Source organism: Dama dama, chromosome 24 (genome assembly GCF_033118175.1).
Source record: "Dama dama isolate Ldn47 chromosome 24, ASM3311817v1, whole genome shotgun sequence".
Classification (NCBI taxonomy): Eukaryota; Metazoa; Chordata; class Mammalia; order Artiodactyla; family Cervidae; genus Dama; species Dama dama.
Genome location: NC_083704.1, coordinates 64171220 through 64182221, shown reverse-complemented (window position 1 = coordinate 64182221; position 11002 = coordinate 64171220).

Sequence of the window (11002 nt, the reverse complement as noted above, 5' to 3'; positions counted from 1 at the left end):
CAGTTCCTGTCCTGTGGCTGCCATTAGCTTGGCAGGGACTGCCTCACCCTGACGCCATCGCAGGTGGGCAGGTGCGTCCGCGGGCATACCTGGAGGTGGGCTTGCAGGGTCTGCCCGGTGGGACCTCCGACTTCCCTGCACAACTGCCCCACGAGGCAGCCCCGAGCCGTGTAGGCGGTGTGTTTCCTGTGTTCTCACCAACAGAGTGCTGTGCAAATAACTGGAAACTGGGCGATTTCCCCAGCTCGATGGGGAACCATTTGGGAAAGTATAAGGAAGCTGGTTTGCCACGTGCTCTTCAAGCTACTTTCTTAGCACACAACAGAGGACGAGCTGTCTGGAGACCAGAGGAGGGTTAGCTTGGTGACCCGTGTCAGTGACCCGTGCTGGTGTGTGTGCTTGCACACGGGCACGGGCGTGCATGTCTTACTCAGAGCGTTCCCACCTCTGGATCCGGTCACAGAGCCCATTGCCTTCTGTGGGGAGGGGACGAGAGCTCCCCGCCCTGCTCCCCAAGAGAAGTGTGGGGCCCTGGCTGGTGGGTCCGTGTGACGGACTGGGCGGGGAGGCGGGTGCTCATTCTGGGCCGTGGGGTTGGCCTGGCCCAGGCCGGGGGCGTGCTGAGCCTGGAGCCCGAGGCAGCCCTGCCTGCTAGGAAGGGGGCTCTCTCTGCACATGGCGGTGGGCCGGCATGGCCTGGTGTGGGCTGGCTGGGCTCGCTCCAGCACCAGTGGTCAGCTGTGGGTTTACTGGGCGGCTGCTCTAGGGTAGCTCTGCAGGGATGACCAGCTCTCTTGTACGGGGTCTCCTGTTTGCCAGTGCACTGGCTGAGCTCGTCCTCCGGGAGAGACAGAAGGCTCAGCACTGGCAAGGTCACCCCCCACCCCAGGGCGTGCCCACAGGGAGGGGAGCCCCGCGGCCAGCATGGGGACCCTCTCCTGCAGCGGGACAGGCGTGCGCGGGCCCTCTGTGCAAAGCTGACCACCAGCATTCAGCACGCAGCACACAGCGGGGACTGGGACCTGGTGACAGGCAGGACGAGGCCACTGCTCCTGGGAGGGGGCGGGCACGCATGCAGACCCAGGGACAGGGGCGTGTGAATCTGATGGGAGCCGGGGGAGGATCCCTGGGGAGAGGTTTGGGCTGGGGTTTGATGGGTACGTAGGAGTTCACCTATGGCCCTAGGGGCGGGGCCCGCCTCCTGGCTCCTGGGACCCCTGCTGACACTGGAGTCAGAAGGCAGAAGAACTTCACCCCAGAGCTGAGGAATGGGGGGCCCTGCGCATGCAGTGGGCACTCTGGGGCCCCCAGTCCTGCAGGGGCTGCCCCTGCCCAGGCAGCCCAAGGATTAAACAGACTTTGTTGGGATTACTGCTGCCAATCAAGTTCAAGTGCATTTTTAAGAGCTTAATTTGCGGCCCTGGGTTTCAAATAAAATCATCAAGTCCAGTCGATTAAACTCATTAAGGCAGCCGGACTGGCTGGCGTTCGTGCCACCGTCAGATTCGGAGAATTAATTAGGGGCCTGTTATCCTTTGTCGGGATTAGTGAGGCCAGCCCAGAGGCTCGGGGTTTCACTAAAAGACGGCCCGTAATCTCTTTAGTGGGGCCCCAGGAGACAGCTCTGGGAGGCTCCTGTGAAGCAGGAAGTGCTGGGCGTCTCTGATCCTCTCCCGCAGGCCCAGGAGCCGGTGGGAGGGAGTGGGAGGCTCCAGGGAGCCCGTCCTGGGTGGCACTTCAGATCACGTGCGGCACACCGTCCTGACCTCAGACCTGGGAGGAGGGGGGCCTGTGTGGAGGACGTCTCTGGGCTCCTTTGCTTTTCAAAAGTGCCCCACACCCAACGGGTGGGATTTCAGGCTTCCATCTTGTTAACTCGGCCGTGTGACCAAACTTGGCGCCAGGAGCATCCTGATCCCTTGGGGGGCTGGTTTCTATGAAGAGCGGGTCAGAGCACTCCCGGGACCTGGTGTAGTTGTTGTTTAGTCACTGCCTTGTGGCTGACTCTTGGCAACTCTATGAACTGCAGCACACCAGGCTCTTCAGTCTTCCACTGTCTGACAGAGTTTACTCTGACTCATGTCCATCGAGTTGGTGATGCCATCCAACTATCTCATCCTCTGTCATCCCCTTCTCTTCCTGCCCTCAATCTTTCCCAGCATCAGGGTCTTTTCTGATGAGTCTGCTCTTCACATCAGGTGGCCAGATTATTTGAGTTTAAACTTCAGCATCACTTCTTCCAATGAATATTCAGGACTGATTTCCTTTAGGATGGACTGGCTGGATCTCCTTGCAGTCCGAGGAACTCTCAAGAGTCTTCTCCAACTCCACAGTTCAAAGGGGCATCAATTCTTTGGCGCTCAGCCTTCTTTATAGCCTGGGGTTAAACCATAGACTTCAAGTGCTGGGCCAGGCAGGCACTGCCTGAAACATAAGCCAGCCTGGAGGAGGATGGCGACAGAGATGATACTGGGTGAGACCTGGATCAAGCCATACCTGAAACTGCCCCTTGGACTTTTTGGTTAAATGAACCAGTCTGTCCCTCCTTTCCTGCTTACACCAGTTGAAACCAAATCAGCCAAGATCTCAGGTGTCCGGCCCTCCATGCGTTGGAGCTGGGCAGGACTAGCGAGGAGCTTCAAAGTCCTCCCATTTGGTTTGTGGGGAAACTGAAGGCAGAGAGCCAGACGTGACCGTGAGTTGGTGGAACTCGGTTGCAGAGGCAGTAGTGCCAGTAAACCAACTCAAAGTGGCCCAAGAAAAGGGGGGCGTTTACAGGGCCCCAGGGCAGAAAGGGAGAGGCCTTGGGGGTGTACAGAGCAACTGCTTCTGTTGGGCCCCCAGGCCTCTCTGCATCCCTTGGCTCTGCTCTGGGAGGTGCCCCCTCCCTGCCCCCCACCCCCAGCCAAGCCAGTGCCCAGCTGTGGTTTCTTGAGTCACTCCAGCAAATAAAGAAAGTGGGAAACTTCCTCTTTCCGACAGCTGCCACCAGTGCCCCAGGATCATGCCTTTTGGCTCTGACAGGACCATGTCCCTGTGGTCAGATGCCAGCTCTACTCAAGAAAACACAGTCCCTGACTGGCCAGGCTCGATCACACCCGGGAACTGGGGGTGAAGGCCTGAGGCTTGGGGGACCCCATGAATGCCTGGGGCAGCTGCTATGCATGCTGGGCAGGCAGAGACCATGGAAACTCTGAGAACCACGGGGGGAATACCTGACGCTCGGAGGAGAGGGAGGGGTCTTCTCAGCAAAGCAGGGTTGGGGCGGGGGGTGTCCCCAGGGCAGGGAGCAGTTACAGAGGCTGAGGCATCGAGGGTCTTGGGCTGGAAAGCAAGCTGCCAACTGTGAGGTCCTCTTTCAGTCAGGCCACCTTTGGGGCAGGTGGGCACCCTGGCGCCCTCTCTGCCAGGCACCCAGGCAGGACAGGGGTGCCCGCTGCAGTGAGAGAGGTGGGCCGACAGGTGTGCAAAAGACTTTTTACGTGTGTCACAAGTGCCGGGGTCTGGGGCAGGTGAGGGGCTGGCAGGAAGGACCGGCTAGCCTGAGAGTGGGCAGGTTGAGGTTGGCAGAGGGCCTGGGGACCCAGGATGCCGCTGAGCTGCGGGGGACGCTCCCATCCCTGGGGTCCCCGGACCTGGGGTGCAGACTGCAGAGGAGCCCAGCTGTGATCCGCCCGCGCCCCGGCTCCCTGGGCCCCGAGAGCCCCAAGCATGATCCGAGAGCTCAGCTCAGCTGGGTGAGGCCCTTGCCTGACGCCCATGTTCGGATCCAGCTCTCAAGCGTGCTCCCTCTGCTGCCTGGCCTATCCTTGCTGCAGTGGGGCGTGGGACTGGAGCGTGGGCAAGGGCAGTGTCCCACAAGGGCTGGCCCCCACCCAGAGGCTCCCCTCGTGCCCCTCCCCCGTTCTCCCCCAGGCCCTTTCCTCTTCGCTGATCAATAGGCCTGGACTGATGGTTTCCTTAGCAACCTTCCCACAGGCAGCTGCCCTGGGTCAGCCTGCTTTCCCCTCCGAAAGTCGGCTCCTCGAAGGCCCTGCAGGCACCTCCTGCGCCGGGCTGAGGGCTGGGGGTCCAGGCCACCCTTGGCCACGTGGGTGATGCTGCCGGGCTGCCTGGGAGCCCAGCACTGTGGGCGGCCTGCGGGCAGAGTCCAGGCTCACAGGCTGCAGGGGTGTGGGGGACGGCGGCCCGAGTGGGCGTCTGCGCTGGGCCAGAGCAGGGGGGCGGCCCCAACATGCGGTCCCCAGTGACTGGGCACCAGCCAGTCCGCAAGGGCACTGGCGGAGCCTGTGAAATGGGCCGGACTGCACTCTGCCCACAGACACCCATCCAGGCACCACGCTCTGTCCACAGGCGTCCATCCAGGCGCAGAGCCCGGAGCCTGGTGAGCCCCACCTGTGGGCTCTGACGGCCCCCAGAGCCACGGGCCCCCTCCCCCGGGAGGGGGTCACCATCCCTGGTCTCCCTTTGGGCCCTCCCCCCTCCAGAGTTACCTTTGCAGCCCAAGCTGGACACTGTGTCCTGTATCCTGTGATTTCTCTGTCTCAGTTTGGGGCTCACAGTTGGACTTCTGTGTGAAACTGAAAGTCATTCGGTCGTGTCTGGCTCTTTGCGATCCCACGGACTATGCAGTACATGGAATTCTGTAGGCCAGAATACTGGAGTGGGTAGCCTATCCTTTCTCCAGCGGATCTTCCCGACCCAGGAATCGAACTGGGGTCTCCTGCATTGCAGGCGGATTCTTTACCAGCTGAGCTACCAGGGACTTATGTGTAGTTTGCATAAAAATCCCAATTTCTGGCTTCCCTTAAACCATGGGAAGCACTCGTTTAGCTTGGCACTTGGGGCACCAGGCGGGGTTGAGGGGGTTGGCCCTGCAGTGCTTCACCCTGTCTGCATGGAGGCCTCTTGACCCTTTGTGGGCTGGAGGAGGCCCAGGGCCCTGGAGGGGAGTCCTGGGAGGGAAATCCCAGGGGGAGAGGCCTAGGAGGGGAGTTCTGGGGGAAGGCCCAGGGGAGGAGGCCCGGGGGGGGAGGCCCAGGACCCAGGAGGGGAGTCCTGGGAGGGGAATTCCAGTGGGGGAGGCCCAGGAGGGGAGTCCCGGGGGGGGCGGCCAGCACCTTGAGTGGCAGATGCTTCTCCTGACCCCCAGTCCCTGGGAAAGCCTCCTGCCCCACACTGAGCACCCAGCAAGGGCGGGCTCAGGAAACTTCCAGCTCCTTTCCCTCCACCTGCCCCAGGGGAGTGAGGTGCTGGGGGAGGTCCACCTCTAAACTCACTGGGCCTCTGAGCCCAGGGGTCTGACCTGCCCTGCAGCGACCGCTGCCCTGAATGCCCTAGGCCGGGGCCCGGGGGTGTGTCCCCCCCAGCCCTCCCTCTGGGAAGCCGCTGGCCAGGTCAGGCAGGCAGTGGGAAGACCCCCTCGCGTCTGAAGGCTGAGGTTGCCCTTGTAGCTGAACCAAACCTACTGACCCTGCGCTGCAGTGAGGGAGAGGACCCCATTTTTCGCGAGGTCACGCAAGATCGGGCAGCTCACCTCTGAGGACACTGTCTCCCTGGTGCTGCTCGGGAGAGTTTTACAGGCCCGTGGGGGCGGGGGGCTGCAGGGGCTGTGAGCAGCTCGTGTCAGCCCCCCGGGCTGGCTGCATCAGGGTAACACCTGTGCACCCCCAGCCTCCTGGTGTCTGCCAGCCTGGGGTCTGTGTGCTTGCTGTCAACACCTTTCATCTGGAGGGGGTCTCCTTCCTGTGAAGACCGTTTAGGAACGTGTGTCAGGACTTTATCTGTGCCTTTCGGGGAAACAGGAGTTTGGGGGGTGGGCCCCCACAGCTCAGCCCTGCCGTGGGTGGGTGGGGGTGGGTGCCCCTCGCTGCCCCCTCAGTGGAATAAATATTGATTTATTTCATTTGATAATTCCTCACTGGAAGGCAGGCCACCCCCCCAGGGTGCTTGGCGGGTCTTTCCTTGTCAGGAGCTTCCAGAGATGGCAGCAGAGAGGTTTAATTACAACCTACCCGCAGCCCCTGGGGCACTGGCCCAGCCTGGGCACACCCCAGGCTTGGCAGGCTTTAACTAGGAACAAAGAAGCGCTCCCGGAGCCCCGCTCAGCCGTCTGCCTCCCACTGGCGGGCGGAGCTGGCTGGCACGGCCTCCGCCGGGTGGTCAGCTGGCTGTCCAGGGGCGGCAGGGGGCCTGTGCCTTTGCGCTGATGGACAGAGGGTAGCAGTCGGCACACGGGGCTGGTTTGAGCCAAGCTGTTGTGCGGTTCTTTTCTTTTTTAATAAGATAACTTTATGTATTATTTTGTTTATTTTTGGCTGTCCTAATATTAGGTCCAAATACGTATGTCCAAATGTTACATTTGGTCTTGGTGGCCACACAGGGTTTTCTCTGGTCGTGGTGAGCAGGGGGTCATGCTGCTGGCTGCAGAGTGCGGGCTTCTCACGGCAGTGACCTCTTGATGGGGAGCTGGGGCTGTCGGGTGCTGGGGGTTCAGTTAGCTGTGGTGCACAGGCGTGGTTGCCCCATGGCATGTGGGGTCTTCCCAGATCAGGGACCGAACCCTGCATCTCCTGCGTTGGCAGCTGGAGTCTTTGCGACTGAGCCACCAGGAGGCCGGATGGCTGTTTTCTGTTCTGTCGACGGCACTCAGGGCGAACATGAGCCACGGAGGTGCCTGCTCCTGAGAACCCGCCTCCTTTCGCATCACCCGTCTCCGTTTCATCCTTGGCACCCATTCCTGCCAGAGCTAGCTCTGGGAGTATCCATGGTGGTCCTGAACGCCGGAGCCTTACCCACTGGGCAGCTCAGAGTGGGGGTTGAGCCCATGAGCTCGTGACTGTGCCCTTGGGCAAGTCAGCAGGACAACCCAGGGGTGTCCTCACCCCACCCCACCCCCTGCAGCCCTGGGGGTGGGCTGCATGCAGAATGCCTGCCCCCCTGCCTGAGACCCTCTCCTGTGTCACAGCCTGGAAGAACGGGAGCTGGAAGCTGAGCACACAGCTTGCCCTGCAGCCCACCGTGGGCAGTGCTTTTTCTTTTCTTCATTAAAAAATAATCTTTTGCCCCCTGCCGTCTCACAGCATGTGGGATCTAGTTCCCCGACCAGGGACCGAACCCAGGCCCCCTGCATCGGCAGTGCTGAGTCTAACCCCTGGGCTACCTGGAAAGTCCTGGCAGTTGTTTTTTTAAATTTGCTTATATTACTTTTTTTTTTGGTATGATTCTTATTACCTCTTTTAGTTCTTAGATTTATTTCACTAAGGATATACTGTGTAATTACTGTTTCTTTAAAAAAAATTTTAATTGTAGTTAAATTCACATAATGTAAAATTTACCGACCTTGCTATTTTTAAGTGTACAGTTCACTAGTGTTAAGTGCATTCATATTATGATGTGGCCAATGTCTAGGACTCTTCATCTTGGGAAACTGAAACTCTGGCCCTGTTAAACACTAACTCCCCGCCCCTCCGCCAGCCCCGGCCCCATCTCCACTCCCTGTCTCTATGGATTTGACTCATCTAGGGGCCGCCAGTAAGCGGACTCAGACAGTGTTTGTCCTTTTGTGACAGGCTCACCTCATGTTGTCCCATGCGTCAGAATGTCCTTTCTTCTTAAAGGCTGAAGAGTATTTTGTTGCTTGAGTGGTCACCCTTTGCTTATCCATTTAGTCCTCCATGGACACTTGGCTTTTGTGAATAATGTTGCTATATCAACATGGGTGTCTAAATATCTGAATCCCAGTGTTCAGTTCTTCTGGGTATGTACTCAGAAGCTCTGGATCGTATGGCAATGCTATTTTTAGTTTTTGCGGACCCTTCATATGGTTTTCCACAGCGGGTGCACCCTTGCACATTCCATCAGCAGTGCCCAGAGGTTCCAGTTTCTCCACATCCTCCCCAGCACTTACTTCCTCCTCCTCCCTCCCTCTCCTCCTTCCCTCCGATCTGTTAATAGTGCTCGTCTTAACAGTTGTGAGTTGACATCTCTTTATGGTTTTAATTTTCATTTCTCTAATAACTAGCACCTCTTCATGGGTCACAGCCTTGTCATGGCAGAGGGACTTGCAAAACTCAATGAAGCTATGAGCCACCCACGATAGGTCATAGTGGAGACTTCTGATAAAACGGGGTCCACTGGAGGAGGAGATGGGAAACCACTCCATTATTCTTGCCTTGAGAACCCTGTGGACAGTGTGAAAAGGCAAAAAGATGTGACAGCAGAAGATGAGCCTGCCAGGTCAGAAAGTGTCCATAATGCTACTAGGGAAGGACGGAGGGCAATTACTAATAGCCCCAGAAAGAATGGAGTGGCTGGGCAAAAGCGGAAATGATGCCCAGTTTTGGACGTGTCTAGTGGTGAAAGTAAAGTTTGTTGCTGTGAAGAAGAATATTTCATAGGAACCTGCAATGTTAGGTCCATGAGTCTAGTAAATTGGACATGGCCAAGCAGGAGACGGCAACATTGTACATCAGCCTCTTAGGAATCAGTGAACTAAAATGACAAACGTGTGAATTTAACTCAGATGGCCGTTATATCTACTGCTGTGGGCAGGAATCCCTTGGAAGAAATGGAGTAGCCCTCATAGTCAACAGGAGTCCAGAATGCATTATGTGGGTACAACCTCAAAAACGACAGAATGATCTGTTTTTTCCAAGGCAAACCATTGAACATCATGGTATTCCAAGTCTCTGTGCCAACCATTGATGTTGAAGAAGCTGAAGTTGACTGAGTCTATGAAGACCTACAAGACTTCCTAGAACTGACACCAAAAAAAAAAAAAAAAAAAAGATGTCCCTTTCATCATAGGAGATTGAAATGCAAAAGTAGAAAGTCAAGAGATACCTGGAGTAATAGGCAAGTTTGGCCTTGGAGTACAAAATGAAGCAGGGCAAAGACTAACAAAGTTTTGTCAAGAGAACACGCTGGTTATAGCAAACACTTTCCCCAACAACCCAAGAGATGACTCTACACATGGACATCACCAGAAGGTCAATACTGAAGTCAGATTGATTATATTCTTTGTAACAGAAGATGGAGAAGCTCTATACAATCAGCAAAAACAAGACTGGGAGCTGACTCTGGCTCAGATCATAAGCTCCTTATTGCAAAATTCTATCTTCAGTTGAAGAAAGTATGGGAAACTAATAGGCCATTCAGGTGTGACCTAATCAAATCTCTTAGGATTATACAGTAGAGGTGATAGATTCAAGGGATTATGTCTGGTATACAGAGTGCCTGAAGAACTATTCAGTATTCTTACCTCGAGAACCCCATGAACAATATGAAAAGGCAAAAAGATAGGACACTGAAAGATGGACTCCCCAGGTCGGCAGGTGCCCAATATGCTACTGGAGATCAGTGGAGAAATAACTCCAGAAAGAATGAAGAGATGGAGCCAAAGCAAAAACAACACCCAGTTGTGGATGTGACTGATCATGGAAGCAAAGTCCAATGCTGTAGAGAGCAATATTGCATAGGAACTGTAATGTTAGGTCCATGAATCAAGGTAAATTGGAAGTGGTCAAATAGGAGATGGCAAGAGTGAACATCGACGTTTTAGGAATCAGAGAACTAAAATGGATTGGAATGGGTGAATTTAACTCAGATGACCATTATATCTACTACTGTGGGCAGGAATCCCTTAGAAGAAATGGAGTAGCCATGATAGTCAACAAGAGTCTGAAATGCAGTGCTTGATGCAATCTCAAAAACGACAGAATGATCTCTGTTCGTCTCCAAGGCGAACCCTTCAGTATCACAGTAATCCAAGTCTGTGCCCTGACCAGTAATGCTGAAGAAGCGGAAGTTGAACAGTTCTATGAAGACCTACAAGACCTTCTAGCACTAACACCCAAAAAAGATGTCCTTTTCATTATAGGGGACTGGAATGCAGAAGTAGGAAGTCAAGAAACACCTGGAGTAACAGGCAAATTTGGCCTTGGAGTATGGAATGAAGCAGGGCAAAGACTAATAGAGTTTTGCCAAGAGAATGCACTGGTCATAGCAATCACCCTCTTCCAACAACACAAGAGAAGACTCTACACATGGACATCACCAGATGGTCAACACCGAAGTCAGATTGATTCTATTCTTTGCAGCCAAAGATGGAGAAGCTCTATACAGTCAGCAAAAACAAGACCGGGAGCTGACTGTGGCTCAGATCATGAATTCCTTATTGCCAAATTCAGACTTAAATTGAAGAAAGTAGGGAAAACCACTAGACCATTCAGGTATGACCTAAATCAAATCCCTTATGACTATACAGTGGAAGTGAGAAATAGATTTAAGGGACTAGATCTGATAGACACAGTGCCTGATGAACTATGGATGGAGGTTCGTGACTTTGTACAGTAGAGAGAGAGCAAGACCATCCCCAAGAAAAAGAAATGCAAAAAAGCAAAATGGCTGTCTGAGGAGGCCTTACAAATAGCTGTGAAAAGAAGAGTAGAAAAAAGCAAAGGAGAAGAGGAAAGATAGGCCCATTTGAATGCAGACTTCCAAAGAACAGCAAGGAGAGATAAGAAAGCCTTCCTCAGTGATCAGTGTGAAGAAATAGAGGAAAACAATAGAATGGAAAAGACCAGAGATCTCTTCAAGTAAATTAGAGATACCAAGGGAACATTTCATGCAAAGATAGGCTCAATAAAAGACAGAAATGGTAGGGACCTAACAGAAGCAGAAGATATTAGGAAGAGGGGGCAAGAATACACAGAAGAACTGTACAAAAAAGATCTTCACGACCCAGATAACCACGATGGTGTGATCACTCACCTAGAGCCAGACATCCTGGAATGTGAAGCCAAGTGGGCCTTAGGAAGCATCACTACAAACAAAGCTAGTGGAGGTGATGGAATTCCAGTTGAGCTATTTCAAATCCTAAAAGGTGATGCTGTGAAAGTGCTGCACTCAATATGCCAGCAAATTTGGAAAGCTCAGCAGTGGCCCAAGGACTGGAAAAAGTCAGTTTTCATTCCAATCCCAAAGAAGGGCAATGCCAAAG